This window comes from Meriones unguiculatus, chromosome 1 (genome assembly GCF_030254825.1).
Source record: "Meriones unguiculatus strain TT.TT164.6M chromosome 1, Bangor_MerUng_6.1, whole genome shotgun sequence".
In the NCBI taxonomy this organism is placed as follows: Eukaryota; Metazoa; Chordata; class Mammalia; order Rodentia; family Muridae; genus Meriones; species Meriones unguiculatus.
This window is the reverse complement of record NC_083349.1, coordinates 183732002-183752926: the sequence shown is the minus strand read 5'-3', so window position 1 is coordinate 183752926 and position 20925 is coordinate 183732002. Positions and strand designations below refer to the sequence as shown.

Below are 20925 nucleotides of genomic sequence, written 5' to 3'. Positions count from 1 at the left end.
TAGAGTAAGAAGAGGATGCAGACACTGACTTGGAGAATGGCAGAGCCACTCAATGTAAAGAGAGTAATTGCTTACATTGAACCTGGCAATACCTTTAGATGGTGGTGTGAGGGAATAAGGCATGAATTAGTCCTGAGGGTGGGTGCTACTGTGACAGCAGCTAGTTTGTCTTCGGTAGAGAGGATGTTGCTCCAGTCTTAGCCCTCTGTTGTGTATGGTGACCTGTATGCCGCACTTACGACATCCCCTGCTTAGACTCTGGTGGTTCAGAAAACAGGAAAGTTTGTCTGATGTCACCTTCCATCTCCCCTCCCCTGAACACAATCTTTTGGTTTCTTATGATAACTGATTAAATAATCAACTAATTTATAAAGTCAACACATCCTCGAACATGTACCTCAGACTTTTGCTCCTTAATAGTGATGGGTTTTTCACCATATTCCCTACTCAGATTAGGGTTCAAATCAATAACATCCCTCACCTAGATTATTGTCATAACCTCCTCCTCTGGCCTGCCAACATGCTTCTGCCTTTAATTCTATTTTTCATACAATTACCTGCATGTTTTGACTGAAACATAAACCAGGTGCTAATCCTCTGTGTAAGCTTCCATCAGGCTCCCATCTCAACCAGAGAAAAGTCCATTGCTTTTGTCTTGTTATTTCTAACTGTTTGTTTATTGTTAGTTTTAGTTAGTGTGTCAAATATAATGGATTCAGGCCTAAGCATTTTCTAGTTCAAATGGGGATAATTTCACTTTTTATTTTCTACCTGTATCCCTTTGACTTCATTCTCTTGCCTTATAGCTCTAAACCTTCAAGCTGTATTGAGTAAGAGTGGAGACTCTGAGAACCCCGTGCTGCTACTAACTGTAGAGAAAATGCTTTTAGTTTTTCCTCACTGCAGTATAATGTCAGGTATAGGCTTGTCATAGGCTGTATTGTGTTGCATTGTATTCCTCCTCTTCTTAGTTCTTTTTTCAATTAAAACTTAATTATGAATAACTTACAAATAAAAATATTGCATATGGAAATTAGCCAGACCCAAGGTCTATACATCTCAAGGAACTTCTACGGTCCAAAAAGTAGAGACTGTGAAAGATACATTAGGGACACTTGAGTCATGCACAAGGACATAAACCTAATCATTTTTGAGTTCTAACTCTGTCATGGAGGTTTTGCTTTGGGGTAATAGATAAGTGCATAAAACTATATTTGAGAATGAAAGTGTAGAATCTAATGTGAAGCCCCACAGCCTCAGAATGGCTATTCTCTCTGTATTCTTAGTCTCCAGGGCGTTCTCACGAAGGGATGTGAACTTTGTGAAAGACTTTTCCTGTGTCTGTTGAGGTGACCTTCTCATTTCCTTTCTTGAGTGTACTTATGTGCCGTGCTGTATTTTAATTATTGAGAATCTTATGTCAAGCCGTCCCTGCATCCCTAGAATGAAACTAACTTGTATGCTTGAGTTCAGCTTGGGTAAATATTACTGAGATGTTTTACCTCTCTGTTTATCAGGAAAATGCATGTCGGTGGCTGTGTCCTTACCAGGGTTGGCATCAAAGCAATACCGGCACCACAGGTCAGTTCGATATTTTTTCCTCTTTCTATTTTAAGCAATGTGAGGAGGACTGGCGGTAGTATTTATTTAGAGTTAGAATGTATCCATCAGTCTGTCTGGTTCTGGGTTTTTCTTTGTTGGAGACTTTTATTGCTGTTCCAGTTTCACTGATTGTTATGAATCCATTTAAGTACTCTGTCTCTTCTTGGTTTAATTTTCATAGGTTGCCTGTATTTAGGAATCTAGTCAATTCTTCTAGACTTTCTGGTTTTTTTTTTTTTTTTATATAATTTTTCAATGTATTCCCTGATGATCCCCTGTATTTCACAAGACTCTGTGGTACCTGATACTTTTTCATCTCCAATTTTGTTAATTTGGATCTTCTCTTTATTTTGGTTGGTTTGGCTCAGAGGCTGTCTGTTTTAAGTCTGATTGTATCTATGAATGGTTATTTTGGTCTCCATTTACTGTATGCTCTCATGGCTGTAAACTTTCCTCTTCAAGCCACTTTTGTTGTATCACAGAGATTCTGGTAAACTGTGCTTTCATCTTTATTTGACTCTACGGATACTCCTCCCTGTCTCCTCCCACCGATGAGCCAATGGTTATTCAAGAGTGTTTTATTCAGCATCCGTACAGTTATGCAGTTTTTCTTGTTATTGACTTCTAGTTTTTTTCCACTATGATCTGATCAAATACAAGAAATTATCCTGACTCTTTTCTACTGGTTAGGACTTGGTATAAGGTCTAAAATATAATCTATTTTAGAAAAAAAAATTCACTGGCTTCTAAGAATGTGTATTTCTAAGGTGTCAGGTGAAATATTCTGTTAAGTCCATGTGATTGAAAATAGAGATTAATTCTGAAGTGTGCTGTATTTTTGTCTGAAGGACCTAGCTACTGCTGGGAATGAGACATTAAAGAAGCCTACGTAACTCTACCTTCACCTATATGTTCCTTTATGGTCTCTAATGTCTGTTCTGTAAATTTGAAAGCGGTAAGCAGATTCCTGTACTTGTGTTGTTTTCCTATTTGCTTCCATTATCACTTGCTCTTTTTGGTTACATAAATTTATTCTATTTATTAACATTGTTTTGTGAAATTCCTTTTTGAGTGTGGGCACATGTGTGCCAAGGCAGGTGCGTTCTGTGGTGCTCAAAGGACAGCTTTGGAGAGTTTTCTTTCAAACAGGAGCCCGTGCACGATGAGTACTTTTACTAGCTAAGCCCTGCTGGCTCCTTTCTTTTATCCTTACATTTCCATTAGGTGTTCACAGGTTTACTGAGTTGGAAACAATTGATTGCTTCATAGTTCTTTTTGCTTCTTCCTCTCTTTGCTCTCACAACTGAGATTGCCTTTTTCCTCCTTTGTGTGAACGATTCTGTTCTGGATGTGACTCTGGCTTGGTGGTCATGAATTGCTTGAGATGTCTTCATTTCTAGTTTGTTTTAAAAAGATAACTCTTCTGAATATAGTTATTCTTGTTGGTGGTTACTTACTGCCAAGGCTTGAAATACAGCATTCTTTGCTTTAAGGGTTTCTGCTGAGATATCTAATGTTATCGTGATGAGGTTGCCTTTGTAAAGGAGCTGGCGTTCTCTCTTGATTCTTTTAATGCTGTTTCTTTGTTTTGTACTCTCAGGGTTTTGACAACAGTGGGTTGTGACGGGGTTATTCTCTGCTCACATCTCTTTCGGGTTCCAGATACCTTTTGTGCTTGGATATGCAGTTCTTCCCCAAGGTTTGATAAATTCCCCTATAATTTCATTGAATTTTTCTACATCTTTAGTTTCTTGCCTCAGTTTCTTCTTCTACCCCACAGAGTCTTAGGTTTGGTCTCCACAGCAGACCTCATAATTCTTTCAGCTTGTCCTGTTCATTTATTTTTCTTCATTGATATCTGTGAGGTATCAGTGAGGCAAATTTTTAAAATAACTTAAATTTTTTTTCACTGATGTTCCAACCATTTGAATGTCTCTGGAGTCTTTAGTTGCAGGGTTACATACAGTCTTTTGGGGTGTCATGTTGCTTTCCTTTTTCATGTTTCTTCTGTTTATGTGTTGTTGGTCATCTGCCTATTTGGTTATCTCTTGTAGTTTTATTTAAGGATTTTTTCTCAATGGGCATCCTCCTGTGGAGTGCTCAATCTTCAGCACCCCTCAGGGAGAAAACATACCACTAAATGCAACAACAAGATACAGGAGTCTGTTTAGAATACATTAAAATTATTACTATACCACCAGTGTCCACAGAATAAATAATGGCTAAAATAAATAATGTGGAATATATTATAAAGTTAAAATTATTTAAGTTACATCTAAAAAGAAGCAAATGAATTAAATAATTGACAGTCATTGAAAGCAGGAAGGAAAAGCATGGTTAGAGAGAGGAAAGGGAGAAAAGGGTAACAGACAAGAATGACATGAACAGAGACAGAAGAAAAGGGAGAGATGAAGAAATTGATGACACAATGAAGACAAAATTCAAAGTTAGATAAATGTAAGCAAAAGAATGAAATAAATCTAAAGTCATAAAGCTTTTTCTTTTAAGTAAAAATGCTAGCCAAGGTACAATAAAAAGAAGAAAGGAGAAAGGAGGGCAGACTGAAAAGATGAAGTATGAGTGGCTTCCTTCACCTCTAAATGTGGAGTCTTTCAGGTTTGTGGGAGGGGTGTGAGCTGAAGTTAGAGCAGCTCATCTTTCCTACTTTAGGCGGGTGCTGAGCCCAAACTGGTCAAATATCAGACGCCAACCCAGCTGTCTTCCTCTAAGGATCTTGCCTTCTTTGAGTCCTGGAGCCATCTTCTGGCCATACTTACTTAGCCTTACAGTCCATGGACCAGGCAGGTTCCCCTAGGGTATCTGATGTTTGGGAGTGAGGGAAGGGAATCCAGCACTGGGTCCATATGGGGGACGGCCAGTCTCTGTGCTTTCAAAGCCTCCTCAGCATTAAGCACTCTGTTGGAGAATGAAGCCGAGGAAGCCAAGTACTACAGGGACTTCAGAATTCTCCATCCCATTGACATCCCTTGTGGCAGGCAGAACTCCTCACTTACCTCCTAAGTGATGAACTTCTTAGCCTCAGAATGTAGGCCTACCCACTACTGTAGCCTTCACTGCTCAAGCCAAGCCTTATGTCACCTGAACTTCTTGATATGTTCCAGCCTGGCTCTCACTTTCTCCTTCACTGGTTCTTATAAACATCTTCCTCTCTGAGTCTGTGGCAAGAACCCCAGGCCCCTTGATGTGTGGTTGTTTCTTGTTATCAAGTCCCTAGAGTAGCTTGATTTAAAATAATACATTTCCTCTCAAGATGGCACCCAACTGCAGCTGAGACTTGGGGAATGACAAAATAGATGGCTTCTATTCCAATGTTGGCCAATCATGCTAGAGGAGTCACTGTCTTCCTCCCCCCCCCCCCAAAAAAAATCACAACTGGATTTAAGGCTTGCTAGAACCATGGACTTATCCTGTGTGCGGCCCCTCCTGTTCTCACCAGAGTGGGCTGGTTTTCCATTGAGATTATGCTTTTCTTCCCACTGCTTAGGAGCTACTGAAGCTGAGTGCTGGCCCCACCCCTCTCAGCCTTTGTCCTTCTACTTCCCCATAGTACCTAGCTGTCTATCATCCCATTTGTGGTTTTCAGTGCTCCTCCAATCTTTTTCTCTTTGGAACTGAGTCCATTCTCTGTTGTCCCGGATTTTCTTCTTCCCTGTTACATCAAGGCAACTGATAACCCCTCTTCAGGCATTCACTGTTACCATACCTGAAACCCAACACCAAGATGCATGCAAGGCTCACTCCCTCACAGGCCTCAGATCTCACTCCAGTGTCATCATCTCTGGAAGGTGTTCTACCCAAAGTCAAATGCGACCCACTACACCACATTTGTTTATTTATTTGCTTATTTATTTATTCACTTATTTATTGTGTCTGTAGGTGGGCATACATGTGCTGTGGGGCGCCTGTAGAAGTGAGAAGACAACTTTTGGGAGGCAAAGTTCTCCTTCCATGATGGTCTACTCTAGGCATCAAACTGAGGTAATCAGACTCAGCAGTAAATGGATTTATTAATGGAATACCTGTGCTCACTGGTGAAGGTTGAGCTGGCCAGCCAAAGTATACCTGTTACAACAATATGACATAGATGAGCTAATTTTTTCTTTGCTTGGGGGTAAGGGCTGCAGGGCTGGGATAAGATGATGGAATAGATCCTTTCTATACTGACTTTCTCCTGGACTGCAGAGGGCACACAGTCCGACTCACACCGGCAGCCAGTCTCGTCGGGCTGCTCTCTACCCCAACAGCATGTATCCTTCTGTACCTCTGCTCTCGGAGCTTGCCAAAAGTTCTCCACTTTGAAAGTACAGTCCTTAATACCTTATAACTTCCAATAGTCACATTTTTATCAGCCCGGTTGTGAGTCTGTCCTTCTGGCCCAAAGACCCTATTTTCCAAGAAAACAAGCTTCTTTTAAATGCACCATCCTTCTGACAAGCTGGAATGCCACGTCATCTGTGGTGGACGCCAGCATTTTGGAAGGAATAATTTTCTTTCATCTGTTCAAGCAAATCTTTCCCCAACACTTGTAAAGCTGATTGCTGCCAATCTAGTGGAGCAAATACAGCCATTTAGAGGGAAAGGCATTTGAAACCAAAAGATACTTAGAGCATTTAAAAGAGGGCGGACTCCTTTTCTGTTCTTATTTTCTGCCAGGTTGTGGGTTTTTTTCCTCCTCTCTATCTCCAGCATTCATTAACTCTTCTGGTTTTGGGGAGGGAGGTGGAATATATTTATGTTTTATTACATAGCATAATGAAAATATGCTGAGATAACATACTGTCTACACACACATACATATGTCTGCATACATATATGTGCATACTTACTGTGTGCGTGCACAGACCGTGTGCAAATGCAGTGTACATGCAGCTCTTGTACATGGCAAGAGAGAAAGAGGAACGAGGAACTCTCCCTTTGAGCTCATCTCCTTTCATCGTTGTCCAGACATGAAAGGAGGCAGTGCAGACATCTGCTAAGCCCCATCCTGGCCCCGGTGCTCAGTCTCCATATCGTATGCACCAGACATTGCTACTTCTACCTTTTGCAACTCAAGCACGGGAAACGAGGAGGGGGAAAAAGAAATAAAATAAAACACTTCCTCCAAAGAGCATAGCCACGGGAATCACAGGACTAAGAGCAAATAATGATTTCCTTCTCTGCTTTTTAAGTAAATACGGCTGCACAATGGGCTTTCGGGCAGGACAGGTGCAAAATAATAGACTCCTTTTCTGGTCTCCTCAGCCCCCATGGGGCCTGCTAACTGCTCCGGGTACTCAATTTTCTTTTGTTATTTAAAAATGTGTTTGTGGATTCCTGTGGGGGTGGGGAAGGAGGAGGCGAGCCCTGATCTAGAATCACCAAGAGGATTTATATTTTTTGCTTTATTAATGGAAAGCTACCTGTCAGTGCCAGGGTTTGTCTTTCCAGGGCGGCTTTTTAACGCATCTATCCGATGCAACAGGGCTTGGGAGGGGAAAGCAGACTGAGTCTTCTGAGGACCAGCAGCATGGGCACTGGGAACAGCTGGGCTGGCAGACAGTGATTGGGCCTCCCCAGTCCTCAGTTTCTCACTCTGTAACAAGCAGAGCGGATACGTTTCTCAACTGTCTCACGGTGTTTGTTCATAGTAACATTATTTCAACCTCATGATGGCCTGGAATACCACAGCTCCTCAAGAGAGTAAAGGGAGACAGGAAAGAGCAGCACTGAAGAGGTTCCACTTTATTAGAAAGGTTTTATCCAATGGGTAATTAATCCTTTCTCATTCTTTATTCTTAGAGCAGTTCATCACTTCAGATAAAGCCAGACACAATCGCCAAAGCACCCCGCTGGAGGGGACCCCAGAATTTATCTCATTCAGAGCCTTGCCTCCAGACTGGGTATCTCTGTGGCTGTGATGGACCCATGCCTTCACCTCCTGCATTCCTCATAAGACCTGCCATTATTAAAGAAAAAGTCTAGTATGAAGAAAGCCTGTAGCCTCCTCCAGCAATGATTTCTGAAAATATTGTATTCTCGTGGTAATTATAAATTTTATAGACCATCTCCTGTCCTTCAACCAAATAATAGTGAGTTCTATTTTTTTTAATTGTGAGGATATGTGTGTGGTTGTGTGGGGGTATGTTCACACAAGTGCAGGTGTCTTGTTGAGTCTAGAAAAAAGTATCATGTCCCCTTCAGTAGGAGTTGCAGTGGTTATAAGGCCCACCGTGGGTACCAGGAACCAAACTTGGGTTCTCTGCCAGAGCAGTCTGTGCTCTGAACCAATGAGCTGCCTCCCCAGCCTACTAGAGTGATTCCTGTAACCTGCAATGGGATGCATAAGGGTGACTTCCCTTCCACATCAGCCTCTTCTCTGAGTTTTTTATTGCAACACTGCGGGGGACAGTCTGGATCTGACTTGGGTAGGAACTCTTGGAGCTTGAGAATTTGGGAGGTTTTTGGTGTGATGCAAGTCTAAAAAGAAACTTTCCTCCCTTTCCATATCCTGGGTCAGCTCAAAGAACCTCTGAGAGACTAGAGAAGTTCCTGCAGGTCTAAATTAAGTACACCGAGCCTTCTCTTTTGGGGAGTTGTTCCCTTGGGAGCTCCAGTTCTCCAGGGACTGTCCCCATCTCACCACCTTCACCACTAAGTCATCAGGGATATTGATGTATGCTATGGCTGGGAGGCTAGTGTCTGCTGTGGAGCTGGATCAGGGAAATTCAGTGTCCATGCTCAGCCTTGGACCAAAGCTTTCTTTTCTCCTCAGGAGGATTCCTGGGGAAGGTGATCCCCACACTATCTGGAGACTCAAATGTATTATTTGTCACTTGGTTGTGAAACTTTGCTCAGTTTTCCCTTCACTGGTCTACTTCTTGGCTTCTGTGGGAATGATGTATTAATTCATTAGCATTTATTAACAACTATCCAATTTAACTGAATAAATTAGCAGAAGCCATGGCTTCTAGTTCTAAGGCCAGAGACACTTCGATGGAGAGAGAAGGGAAGGGTTTAAGGACATGTCTAGAGCTGAGGGCAATGCCAGGAAAGGTCAGGACTAGTGGGTGCCCTGGTCAAGGTCCCTGATCACCTGGGCAGCAACAGGACAGCAGCACTGCTGGGAATAGGGTGGCAGAGTCCACAGGACACCTGTCCATCTGTATGACAGACACAGAACCCAGTTAGTTTATGTATGTGTATGAATACATACATAAGTATGTGTTTGTGTATGAATACATCTTTCCCAGTAGTTGGATTTTAATACAGAGAGACATTAAGAATACCAAGGTGATTTCCAAAATGGTTGTACAAGCTTACATTTCCACCAGCAATGGAGGAGTGTTCCCCTTTCTCCACATCCTTGCCAGCATGTATTGTCACTTGAGTTTTTGATCTTAGCCATTCTGATGGGTGTAAGGTAAAATCTCACTTTGAAAATCAATTTGGCGCTTTCTCAGAAAACTGGGAATAGCCCTGCCTCAAGACCCAGCTATACTACTCCTGGGCATGTACCTGAAAGATGTTCCACCATACAACAAGGACATGTTCACAGCATGTTCCTAGCAGCTTTATTCGTAATAGGCAGAAACTGGAAACAACCTAGAGGTCCCTCAACAGAGGAAAGGACACAGAAATTAAGGTACATTTACACAATGGAATACTACTCAGCCAATAAAAACAAGGAAATCATGAAATTTGCAGGCACATGGATGGAACTAGAAAAGATCATCCTGAATGACGTAACCCAGACCCAGAAAGACACACATGGTATATACTCACTTATAAGAGGATTTTAGTTTTACAGTACAGGATAGACATACTACAATGCACAGACCCCAAGAAGCTAAGTCCAATGGGCACCTTAGGCATCATGTGGGCCCACTAGTTAGGGGAATGGGGATATCTCTAACATGGACTATGCTGCCAGCTTTTTGATCACTTCCCCTGAAGGGACTTCCCTACCAGGCCACAAGGGAGGAAGAACTCAGTCCTCATGTGAATCGATGAGCTGGGGTATCTGGGTAGGTGGGCACCTCTATTCTAAGGTATAGGGGAGAGGGAATGTGGGAGGGAGGGTGAGACTGAATGGAGAAGAGGAAGGAACCTATGACTGAGATGTAAATTGAGTTAATTAAAAAAAATACTGAAGTGTCAGGAAGCCAAGATTTAATATTTTATTTCTCTTCTCTTTTATCTATTGTATTTTAGGTACAATATCTTCTCATGTAGCTCAGGCTGACCATAAATTCACTGCGCGGTCCAGATTGCTTTTATACATGCAATCTTCTTGCTTCAGCCTCCAGAGTCTAGGGTCATAGGTGTGTACCACTATGCCCAGGTGAAAGCTGGATTTTACTCGAGTGTCTGTAAGGTCCTATCTATGTACTAAATCATGATTCAACTATCAAGCCAGAGTTCCCTTATCTCAGAAAAGGCAGTGATGAGAATTCGTGAAATTATTCTGATTATACAGTGAATAGAATTTTGAAAGGTACTAGCTGGCTAATGATGGATATCGTCTTACACACTTAGGGCTGCTGTGACACAGTTCCATAGGTAGATGGCTTAAAACAAGCTTCTCGTAGTTCTGGAAACTTTGAGTTTAAGGTCAAGGTTCCCACATGGCTAGGTTCTGTTGAATGGGGTCTTCGTAGCCAACAGGTAGCTTTCCTCTCACTTTGTTCTCGTGTGGGAGAGATCAGAGAGAAGCAGCGAGCCTGTTAGTGTCTTTTCTTCTAAGACGCAAATCTCATGACCTAATTTCTTCTAAAGTCCTAACTTCAAATACCAGCACACTGGCTATTCGGCTTCAGCTCGTGAACTGGGGAGATGAAAACATTCAGACCAGACCAGATGTTGTTATTCCTCTCCCTCTACTCCCTGCCTGTAGACATGCCCTCGGGGGGTATTTCAGAATGATCCTTTCACCCAGCCTATTGTGATATTCCTAATATCAGTTGCTCCCCTGGAAGATATTCTTAAAGGATGCCCTTAGCTTTGAGGATAATTTAAGTGTCCCCTTAGATATATGGGAGAAAACACCCACTGTCTAATGTATAACAGAAGAAAAAAATAAAGTGTTCAATAAACCAAATAAACATTTACAGAAACAAATGTCAGGCTTGATTGAAATAAACCTGCAGGTAAAAGACTATTAAATTATACTCTATTTTGCAAAAATGAAAAATGGTTAAAAATATAAACAGAGTCGTTCCAAGGAACTAGTCAGGACAAGGCACTCATGTGCTGCTCATAAGGATATAATGAGGCAGAACGTCTCCAGTATGTACTGTCACAGTATGAAGCAACAGACTCACTGCAAATGAGAAATCCAAGGATGAATTCACAAAGCATAAAAATTTAGTGTATGATGAAGGTGACATTTCAAATTAACTAAGTATGGACGGATGAATGATCAACGGATGTAGCTGAGGTAACCAGATAGCCATCTGATAAAATGTTCATCTGGATCCCTGTCTCGCCACTTATGCCAAAATAAAATACAGGTGTATCACATAAGCAAACAGGACAAAGGAATCCATAAAAGCACTGGAAGAAAGCAGGAGGCAATCCGTTACAATCCTAGAGTGAAGAAAGACTTTTTACAAAGATGATTTCACTTTTGTTTCCATAAATATATGATTTATTAGGTGCTAAAGAGCTAGAAAAATATTATCATGTGAAATACAGCCCAAGCTGGTGATAGCTGTGACTAATACTTCCGCACGTAGATTCATCTGCCGACTTCGTGTCTGCAAGGAAGACGTTTTGTGATTCCATGATGTCTTTTACAAGACTCCACATGGAGAAACACACGAAGACACAGGAGGATGACAATCCCCTGGTGCAAAATTCAGGCTGGACACTGGAATAAGGAAATCTTTATTTCTCCTATTTCCTGGATTTTTTTTTTCCTCTCTGCATATATAGAAAACATCAGGGAGAAACAGCAATATGGAAAAAGAAATTAAATAATAACCTTTCTCAATGCTTTTTAGTTTTTAAAGGATCTGAGACAACGGGGTTTTTAATTTTGTTCTTGGGAAGAGCATACTGTGACTATATTGTATATTGTGAAACTCTTCCAGTAGCTTCTGGGGAAGTGATCTATAACTGGAACTTTCATCACTGCCACAGCAAATGGACCAGTAGCCACACCAAGTGAGATGGATAAAAATGCACATTAGTTCAGGCCAAGTTCTAGACTGCATGAGTTTCCTGTTGAATTCATGAAGACTCAGCTTTCGGAGCACCATGGATAGGTGAAAGAGAGCTTGTATGTAAAGAGTGCCAACACATCAATAGAGAAGGAATTAGAAAATGAGAAAAAATATGAGCAGTCCCCAGGAAAGGAAATACAAATGGCTTTCAGATGGGCAAGAAGGTCACTGATCCCATTGCTAATAAAAGAAATGCAAACTGTAGAGAAAAGGCATCATTCTTCATGCACCACCAGAGCAAACACCTGAAATGGGCATGATGTTGATGATGACAGTGTGGGGAAAGCCATGCTTTTAAGTGTTGCTGGTGAGAACATCTACAGCTCCTGAGGTGAGCTGTTTACCAAGTGTGGTGGTTTGAATGAGACTATCTCCCATAGTCTCTAGCATTTGAACGCTTGCTCCCTAGTTGAGGGCACTGTTTGGGAGCTTTAATGGGTGTGCTAGATGAAATGACCACTGGAGACAGGCTGTGGAGAGTTTAAAGATTTGTTCCACTCTCAGTTTCCTGTATCCATCCACTTGTGAGTCAAGATGTGAGCTCTGAGCTTACTGCTCAAGCTATCATGCCTGCCACCTGCTGTCACACTGTCCCTGCCATCATGGATGCTAATCCTCTGGAATGATAAGCCAAAGCAAACTCTTTCTTCCGTAAGTTGCCTGGGTCGTGGTGTCTTATCATGGTGCCAGAAAGGTAACTAAAACTCCAAGACCAATAAAAAATGGAGTTTGCAAATTCCAGAGCATGTGTCTCAACTGATACTGTGTGCTCGCTGATCATACACAAAGTCCTGGGGTCAACTCCTAGCAACAAATAGAGCCAGGTGTAGTGGTACAGGCTCTCCTTAGCTACACAGTAAGTTAGAGGCCAGCCTGGGCATACACGACCCTACTTTTAGAATTCAGATACATACCTAGGAGCTTATTTTAGATCATCCTAACAAAAGGTACTGGTTAAATATGTCATAATATAAGCATAACATACTATTACACATAACCTAGAACAGTGCAACCAATCTTTATGACCTGATAGAAAGCAATACTAAAAATCAGTTGACAAACAAAAATCAACTGAAGAAACAAATAATAACCATTACTTCAGGTCCTCAGCACTCACATAAAAAGCCAGACACAGCAGAGCTGGGCAGGCGGGACAGGAGGGGTTTGCTGGCCAGCCACTCCGGCTGAAATCAGCGAGAGAGACTTGATTCTTCCCAAAATAAGATGGAAAGTCATTGAGGAAGACACCCAACGTTGACCTCCGATCTCCACACCACACATATATTCTCCTACATATGTTCACATGAATGTACATGCACACATACCTATAGCCCTACATGAACACTCTTAATATGGATAGATTTGGTATGTTACAGTAAAATTTGTGGGGGAGGAAAATTTTTAAATCAAGTTGCCATTCTTTTTGTATCAACGATGTTGAATAAGATAATACTGTACTTGGGTAGAGAAGCTAAGTGTCAGGGACACAGAAATATGAGGTGAGTAATTTCAGCATGTACATATATGCTCCCATCTGCATTTTTAACCCAGGTACAATTGCTACAGCATAGGGTAAGATGACTTATCTACCTCAAGATTAGAGGCCCAATCTAAACTGCAAGCTATAGTGGCTTGAGTAAATAAATTATGATACGTTCATAATAGACTATCACGAAGGCATCAGAAATGAAGCTATGTAAGGGTGCTCATATACCTGGTGAGTACTTTATGTTATATGGGAAAAGTGGGCCAGGCACAGAACACACAAGACCTTAGGGCTACCGCAAGGAACTAAGAGTCTAGTCTCAATGCAGTATTTTTGAGAGTTTGGCCATTGCTGTATCTGTGTATTGTTGAAGGTAATGTGTTTTTCTTCTCTCTGCTTTTAAGATTTTTCACCATCTGTTGTGTCTGAAAGTTCACTATGTCAGGTCTGAGTGGATTTCTGTCTTCTGTTTTGTTTGGATTAAAAGGACCCTTGAATCTGTCTTTAAACATTTCTGGAAAATTCCCAGCTTCTGTGGCTTCATATATTTTTGCCTCGGCCTCATTCTCCTATCCATGTATATCTTGAATTAAACAAAGACCAGATCTGATTCTTTGCTCTCAATCCCTCTTATACACCTTACATCAGCTGTAGCAGGTTCTAGATACTAAGTAAGCTTCTCCTTGACCAGTCCTGTGTCTGCTGTTAAACCCATCAGCTCAGCCACTATTACTCTAGTTTTCATTTCTAGAAACCTCATTTATTTCCATCTCAAATATTGTAGGGTAATTCTTCAAAATCTCCCGTGAAAATTCCTTAAAATCTTTTTTATCTTTGAGCAAACACATGCATCCCACAATACTTCTGTTTACTTAGTACAGAGTCGGAGGGTCTGTTTCTTGCTGTCTGTTGTTCAGAATGCATTCTCTCTTCCAATTTTCACTTAGTATCTTGGTACCTTCCACTGTGCTTTACTCACTGCACCTGAACATTATTTCTGAAATGTCTCTGAAACCTAGAGGCATTTCCTAAAATGACAAGTTGGGTTTACTTTTGCCCATGTATACTCCTAGAGTTTGGCAATAGCAAACCAAATGCACAGCAATGGATGGCCTTTTCCGTTCAAAATAAGTTATTCTACGCATTAATTAGATGGCCATTTTATGCTTACAGTTTCTAGGAGAGAGATTATTTCCTGATGTCCTGATCTTCAAAGGACTAAAGACATGTTTTAAATTCTGAAGATAACAATCCAGCATCTTGCCTTTGACACTGCCTTCCCTCCCCGGAATTTCTATAGAAAGTATCTTTTTATTTTGTTCTGTTTTGTTTTTCAAATCAGAGTTTCTCTGTGTAGCCCTGGAATTCTTTCTGTAGACCAGGCTGGCCTTGAACTCAAAGATCCACCTGCCTCTGCCTCCTGAGAGCTGGGGTTAAAGGCGTGCACTACCACCATTCAGCTGAACATGGTTATCTTATTACACACCCCGCCTTGCGAGTCTTGGGGATTTGATTCTTGTCTCCATTGCCTCATGAGTCTGTGACTGGCTTACCCATTTCAGAGACGCTGAAGGGATCAAACTCACTATCTGACTATCTGGATTCTTAATTTCACTTACCTTTTGATTTGGTAGTTCCTTATCAGATGATTGGTAATTCAATGTTTTCAAATGAAAAATTTTAAAATACTATTCATTTTTAGTTGTTGTCAGGATGAGGTTCTCCAAACAACCGAACTGGTCTTATTTTCAGAAAAAAAAGTTAATTGTAAAGGCAGTTCAGAGCCACTAAAGGCATTAGACAAAAGAGTGACATGATCCAATTTGCTTTTCTCTCTCTCTTTTTAACATTTTATCGATTCTTTCTGAGTTTCACATCATGTATCCCAGGCCCGTTCATCTCCCCACCCCCTCGTATCTGCCCTCCACCCTTGCAACCTCCCCCCAAAATAAAAAAGACAAAAGAAACCAACCTCCCCTCCCCGCAAAAAACAAGCATAGAAAACATCTCATCACATCATGGAGGCTGTGGTATGTCACAGTGGTATGCCACATTATATTCCTCTGTCCACACATCTTCACTTGCAAATGTTCATTGCAATGAGTCTTTCCTTGTTTCTGTGACACCCTCAAAATCGGTTCCTCATTGGGAACCCAATTGTTTATCCTGTTGTTGCCCTGTGTCACGGAGATCCTATTCTTTAGTGGTGATATGAGCCACTGACGCTCACCACCAGTGCTGCACAGCCACACACACAGACATGGCCCTCAGAGGCAACTCAGCCTGGGACCTCACCATGGCCCTAGGCGGCAGGGCTGGCCACTCAAAGCAGGCTGCTCCTCCGCATGCTCAACTCTCCATTTCCATCTCTCTTCAAAACGCTCCAGTTGCTCCACTTGTTTCTCTCCCATCTCACCACCACATTCTTGCATGCTGTGATGGTTCCCACTGAAAGCCGGCCACACGGCTAGCAGACCCTGGATGACATCCTCTGTCCATGCTGCGTGGCGTGCCAGCAAGCCGGTGTCTACTCACTGCCTGTACTGTGTGCAAGAGGGCATGTCTGTGGTCTGCAAGAATTTGTCTGTCCTCCTCTCCATGTACTGCCTGGATTGGACTGGATTTTTATGTGTCCTAGATATAAAACAGCTCTGGTCACCAAGCCAGACACCAAGCTACAATGAACAAAGGACTGCCATAAGGACAACACCACCAACAAGCTGTCTTTTTGCTTACTGCTAGGAGTGCATTTCTCTTTTATTTATCTTCCCCCACCCCCCTCATTGTTGAGACAAGGTTTTGCTCTATAGCCTTGGCTGGCCTGGAACTTACCAAATAGACCAGACTAGTCTCGAAGCTGTGATGATCTCTTGCCTCTGCTTTCTGAGCCCAGGGATTACAGATATGTGCCACCACAGCGGGTGGTTTTTAATTAAGAAACAAACAAACAAACAAACAAACAAAAAAACAAAAGCAAAAACAGTCTGTAATATGAATAATGGGGTGGAGGAGGCAGGAGTGAAGTCAGGAATTGGGATGAATGACTGTCCATCGTCTGGGTGAGAAGGTGGCTCACTAGAGTGTGACAGAGAAGGAAGATAGGCCTAGGTAAATGGAGCTGTTTTCTTTTCTTTTCTTTTTTCCTTCCTTCCTTCCTTCCTTCCTTCCTTCCTTCCTTCCTTCCTTCCTTCCTTCCTTTCTAGATTTATTTTTTTTCATGTGCATACTGGCACACTGCGTATCTGTGAGAGGGTGCCAGATCCTCTGGACTGGAGTTACAGACAGTATGAGCTACCATGTGGATTCTGGGTATTGAACTGGGGTCCTTTGGAGAAACAGTCCGTGCTCTTAACCACTCAGCCATCTCTCCAGCCCAGAGCTGTGTTTTCTAGATTAGATAAAAGGAAGTAAGACAACTGAAAACTGGAGGAGGGGAGTCATCCGGGGTGACCCTCACTTTCTGTCTTAAGCATTCATATGAATGATGTTGCCATGGGAGAGGCGCCAGATATATGGTGGACAGTGCTGGTTTGGTCCAGGATGGTGTGTATGTCTCCTATGTCTCTGTGTGTGTGTGTGTGTCTGTGTGTGTGCTTGAGATTCATCTAAGCCAAGTATTACTGTTAATAATGATTATTTCACATGGTGAGACTAAGATAAACATTTCTCACGTCTTCATTATTAGGCATGTGCTTTGTTTTATCTTAGTTTTTTAAAATTTATTTTATGTGTATGGATGTTTCTCCTGCATATATGCCTGTGTGCCACTAGTGTGCCTGGTGCCCACAGAGACCAAAAGAGGGTGTCAGATTCCTTCTTATAAACCAGATCTTAAAATGAGTATAAGCTGCTATATGGGGGCTGAGAACTGAAGCCAGGTCCTCTGGAAATGCAGTTGGTATTCTTAACTGCTGAGCCATCTCTCCAGCCCCGATATATTTTCTTTTCATAGAAAAACAAACAAACAGTTATTTAAAAATAAAAGTGGGCTGGGCAAGATGGCTCAGTGCATAAAGGTGTTTGCCCTACCTGACCCCCAGAACCTGTGTAACAGGGAAAGGAGAGAACCAGCTCCATCAAGTTGTCCTCTGATCTTCACATGTGCCCCCAGGGACACATATCACACACATATCACACATACACACACACACACACACGGACATAAAGACACACACTGACACACATACAGACAAATGCACATATTCACATGCTCACAGGCATGGACACATCACACACACACACAGACACAGAAAAATATCAGACACACACAGGCACATCACAATACATCTCACACACACACAGGGATATCAGACACACACAGAGGCATAGCATTCCCATACAGAGGCACATCACACACACACAGCCACCTCATACATACATGCACACACACACTCAAACACACAGGTACTTCACAAATGCACAGAGGCACATCGCACACACACATACATATCTTAACCACAACAATAATACATTTAAAATAATAATAAAATGAGGCCTCTGCACCCTGTATCAGGAGTAAGTTCTTTTATGTCGGAGCTATCGCTCAGCGGTAGAGGGCTTCCTTAGCTTATGTGAGGTCTGGATCTGATCCCTGGCACTGCTAAAAATATATCCTGTTAGAAGTAGAAACTAATGAGTTCCATATTCAGCTTCCTGCTTGTGTCGTGTGTTTACTATTTGCTTGTGTCTCTGTCTCCTACACATTTCTGATGTATTAGTTTTCACTTCTTTCTCCTGTTTGTCACATGGCTCTGCACACGGTCAATGCTGGATAAATGCTGCGTGAATGAAGGGCTTATGTGATGAGGGTGCTCAATAATCATATCCTTTCAGAATCTCGGACCAGACTTTCTGCAAGGATGCTGTGATCACCAACATCTTCCCCACTCAGACCGTGGTTGACAAAGCTCACTTTTCCTTACTAAACTCGGTGTGTTAGTCAGCTGCCTGCCACTGTAGGCAAATGCCTGACACAGAATACTTATGAAGTAAAAAGAGTCCTTGTTGGTTCACATATTCAGAGCATGAAAGCCTAAGATCAAACAAGCATCCCCCATTTTCTGGCCTCTGAGAGCTGCAGCCAGTGACTATTATAGCTTGGATCTGGAATATTCTTTCAAAGTTAATGTGTCAAAGTCTTGGTCCCCAGCTGGGGGCACTCCTGGGGATTGGGGACAGGGGCTGGGAACCTTAGGAGTCTGAGTCTACTTGGCAGAAGAAGGTTATCCAAAAGGATCTCTTTTAAAGCACAAGGAGAGTTTAATTGGTCTCCCCTCCACCTCCATCTCTCCTTCTCCTCTTCTTCCTCCCTTTCTTTACCCTTTCCTTCTCTTTCCCCTTCCTTCTTTTCTTCTCCCAGTTCCTTGTCTTTGTCCTTTCTTCCTCCTCTATCTTCCTCTGCATCGGGATATAAGCATCATTGGCCTTTTCCCCATTTCTCACCATAATGCTTTGCCTCGGTGCAGAGTCAAGTGACTGTGGACTGAAACCAGGAGCTAAAACAAGAGTTGTTTGTGTTGGTTATTTATTCCGGAGGCAGAAGCTAGTGCAGCAGCCTGCCATGGTTGGAAGCATGCATAGAAGCAAACAGAACACAGAGGGAAAAAAATGCATAGGACCCTCTTTGCTCCTTTTCACATGAGGAGGTCTGTTTCATGCCCCCAACCACCTAACAACCTCTTACCAGGTCCCACTTCCCAGCATTGCCACACCAAGGTATGTAAGTTTTTACACATGGGTCTGAGGTGGGTACCCTCATGCAAGCCGCACCGCTTGGAGGAGCTGGACGGCCAGCACAGTGAGCATAGTGGGGAAACCTCATTTCAGTCACACTGTGGCGGAACCAACCATAATGCATTTGTTTGCCTCCAGGCTTTGTGACAGCACAGATGGTCTGGAGACCTCCCCCTGCTCAGGACCCTCAGACACAGTGCGGGCCTGCCTTCCCCCATAACGTGTCTCCCCCCCTCTCCCACAAGAACAAACGATAATGATGATATTTCACTCAGCAGATTTTGGAAGAGAAGAGAGGTTGGTTTTCCTCTCGTTGTATTGTCTCAACTGCTGCGTAAGTCTAAACCTTCTTAGAAATCCCTGCGTGTAAAGCCTGAGATAGAGCTGCCTCTCTGGAGCCAGTGTGCACCTCTCTTGTTAATTATGTACACACTGGTGTCATTCTCAGAGCCAGACCATGCAGCCAGGCCATATAGCATAGATGGGTATTTAAAAGTCAAATACACCCAGTCTCTCAACAGGGTAAGCAAGATGAACAGCACAAATCAGAAAATGACAAACATGTCCCGAGTTCCATAACTCCCCCCCAGCTCTTCTTTCCTTTCTGGACTTTCTCCTTCCAGCTGCAACCTCAGCGGTGCACAGACAGAGACTTCTCAGAGCTCCTGCAGGGAGGAGCCTGGTACCAATTCTGCTCCAATGGTCTTCCCGTTGGCAGGTTCTCAGAGGACCTGTGCCAACACCGAAGGCTATCTGGGGATAACATCCAGCTGGCCACCCTGAGGAATACCACCACAGAGATGCAAAGCCAGACCCAGCCAAGACAAGGACAGCTGTTGTAATGGCGCTTTGGGGAGCAGAGGCCGCCTTGTACTCCATGTCAGCAAGGCCCGGAACAGCATCTGCAACCCACAGAAAAAGCCAGTGCATCACGCAGATGTGTGCTGCTACTTTCTGACTCCTTCATCGTCCTCCCAGGGTATGTAAAATAGATGGTCAGCGCATGCTTTCCACCTACAGCCATGCCCTCAAATCCTCTTGCCCACGGCTTTATTTCCTGGCCACTTCAGAGTTGACATCCTCCCTGTCTGCCACAGGGGAGCGTGAGCACGGCAGCAGGGGCGCAGCACTTGGTTTTCAGGTAATTGGTGTTCAAGCCAAATTTTCTACATTCTGAGACTTCTCTAGCAAATGGCGCTGGAGCCCAGAACAAGGCTGAGGAAGGAGCAGGAACACCAGTGCAGCCTGAGCCCTAGTTCTGTCTTGTCTTGACCTAGGAGTGGGTACCAAACCCCCACCTGCATCCATTCATCTGCTGCTCCCCCAGGAGCACATATCCAATGATCCCACCGCTCAGCTGAAAGCAGCAGGAGGAATGTCAAATACTTCATTAAAAGCAGCAAGAGGCTCCATTGTAAGCCCACGGCTCTGGCCCATCAAAGATCAGACACAGGGATCCAAATCAGCTCCGGTTTCAATCAGAGACCAGATACTTGAGAGGGGCCTTTCGGTATGTGTCCTTTCTATGTGCGGCAGGAAGCCTCACTCTGGTTTCTCCTGTTTCTATCTTATTTTTATACCTTATAGAGCCCTTCAGGAACTGTTGCTGGACACACACACACCCTCATTATGCTGAGGCAGGGAGAAGCAGTCAAGCACTTCAAAAGCTAGGCACAGACTTGAGTTTTCAGGTTTATTGAATTCCAGGAAATGCCTCCTGAGAAAGGTTAGTGTTTGGAAACAACTTTAATCTGACCAAGGGGCGGGGGAAGGGAAAGAAAGAGAGAGAGAGAGAGAGAGAGAGGGAGAGAGAGAGAGAGAGAGAGGGCTGAGGGAAGTGATAGAGAGGGAGAATTGTTAATTTCAATTGATTTTCTGATA

General features: G+C 42.9%; 1 protein-coding gene and 1 long non-coding RNA gene across 3 annotated transcripts in view; one reads left to right on the top strand and one right to left on the bottom strand.

Annotated features, from left to right (window-relative positions):
• Positions 1–20925, bottom strand: part of LOC110546480 (NXPE family member 4) — a 228696-nt gene that overhangs the window by 187060 nt on the left and 20711 nt on the right. The window lies entirely within an intron of this gene.
• LOC132649459 (uncharacterized) lies at positions 1523–7678 on the top strand. Its single transcript, XR_009587903.1, has 3 exons — positions 1523–1581; positions 5500–5601; positions 7402–7678. It is a non-coding gene; the product is annotated as an uncharacterized LOC132649459 (long non-coding RNA).